This window comes from Octopus bimaculoides, chromosome 2, assembly GCF_001194135.2.
Source record: "Octopus bimaculoides isolate UCB-OBI-ISO-001 chromosome 2, ASM119413v2, whole genome shotgun sequence".
NCBI lineage: Eukaryota > Metazoa > Mollusca > Cephalopoda > Octopoda > Octopodidae > Octopus > Octopus bimaculoides.
This window is the reverse complement of record NC_068982.1, coordinates 103,742,038-103,744,422: the sequence shown is the minus strand read 5'-3', so window position 1 is coordinate 103,744,422 and position 2,385 is coordinate 103,742,038.

Below are 2,385 nucleotides of genomic sequence, written 5' to 3'. Positions count from 1 at the left end.
CACACATACCCACACAAACACACCACCACTCTCTCCGTTCTCTCTCTCTCTCTCTCTCTCTCTCTCTCTCTCTCTCTCTCTCTACGATTTGCTGGAAATAATAACCAAATCTCTTTCAATGTCACACGCTAACGTTATATAAACGAGAGGACACTTTGGATAAGATGGAAAAAAATACACACACACGTATGTATTCCCTATAAAAGAATTTTCAGTTTTTCTCCCCCATTTCCTATAAAAGAACTTTCTGTTTTTCCCACCCACCTTTCTTATTTTTTGTACTTTTCTCCCACCTCGCTCTCTCTCTCTCTCTCTCTCTCTTTCATGCCCCGATGACCCAGAAGTTGTTGTTCTTTGATTACTTTCGCAAACAGCAGTAACTTGCTTCAGCTGAATACACGTCATTGATTGGTTAAAATTACCCAAATACGACAACTTTAACACGAAATAACTTCTAAAATACAAAATTTTGTCAAAAACGTTAAGAGTAAACAGTGTTCTACGTGATACATTCAACCAGTATCCGAAGTTTCAAACTGTTTATTAAAAAAAAAATAACTTAAAAATCTGTGACTGAGATTGAAAAGAAATCCACATTTAGTGTTAAAACACAGAAAAATATCAGCAGCAGGCGAAGGTCGCCCAGCAAGTAATTCAAATAGGTAATATTTTGAAGAAAGAACTTCAGAGATATGTGATTTGGACAAATTTTGATCTGAGATACCAGATGAACCCACACTGCGGCAGGAAGCATAAAGGAGAAACAATACAAAATGGAAACCCAATCACAATGAATGGCGTTGCCACAGCATAGCCTCAGTCTCTGGCTACAACCGGTAAAAGATAAAAGATTAGGTTAAAAACTATAAAGGTAATATTTATCCTCACTTAGACGTGGAGGTTCTGTGAGATAAACACCAAATTTAAGTGGAGATAAATATTAGCTTTCAGTATTAATATTTTTAAATATGAAAGATATGTGTAAGATAAGTGTATTATTTATTCACCATTACACATGTTTCGTTTGCTTATAGGAATCACAAAATTGTACATATTGGATAAATATGTAAGAAATTTCCTACAAGAAATTCTTCAGATGAAGCATTTATATAGATTTTGCAATTGCTATTTTTTAATGAGGAATAAATAATACCAAAAGAATTTTCCAGATTCCTATTTTGTTGTATAACTCTGTAAACAATATTTCCGGGATTTTCTACTCTATTATGTATTTCACATCAATACAACAACGACATCCACAACATACTGAGTTGTAATACTGAAATAAGCAGATATACTTCAAAAGAGCACAACTTGTATTTTTCCCCTACCTACATAATACCAAGTCTTATTCAGTGAGCTCACTTCAGGAAAAAGACCACGGGGTTGCCCACCTCGAAGATACAAGAACCAACTCAAAGCAACACGGAAAGCCACTGGAATTGAGCCTAAATCGTTTGAAATACAGGCCCGAGACCATGCCAAGTGGCGGTGTTCCATGGCCATCGGAACCAAAAATTTCGAAGCCACCAGAAGAGAAAAGAAAGAAATCAAACGACAAGAGAGAAAGGTTCGACAAAATCTACTTCGTCCTCCACAAATATTACCATGCAGTTAATGCCATCGACTCTTCTATGCAAGAATTGGCCTACACAGTCATTAACGGCATCAGCAAAACGGAAGCGTTCAGCAAAGAAAAAAAAATAAATACTCGGGTACGAGATAAAACCACCACCGACGAAGACATAGTACACACACACACACACACATGAAACGACTGCAATTAGATTCTCATAATTATTTCCTCTTTCACATGCGCTAGTTTTGTCTGATTCAAGTCTTTGAGCAGGTAAAAAGACTAAAGGCACACGTATGTACATATAAAGACACTTGTGTGTACATTCACTAGTGCATATAAAGGTACACACCAGCACATACAAACCCTCTTACGTATACATGTGTATGTGTATGTATGTATCTATATATGTATGTATATATCTATCTATCTATATATATATATATATATATATATATATATATATATATATATATATATATCTATATATATCTATATATATATATATATATATATATACACACACATACATACCGTTGCTCTGTGCAGTGAGGGTTGTGGATGGGATGCTTCTGCACGAATGTGTGACGTACCGATTTCAAAAAGTGGTGTTCGCTGTCATCGATACTTGGACAGCCAGCCTACCAATAGTGTTATGTATGTTTTTTTTATTTATCTATCTACCTGTTTCTCTCTTTAGCTATTCTTTTCACTCCACGTATTCATGCACTCGCATACCAAAGCACACTTACGCGCGTACACGCCTGTGTGTGTGTGTGTGTGTGTGTGTGTGTGTGTGTGTGTGTGTG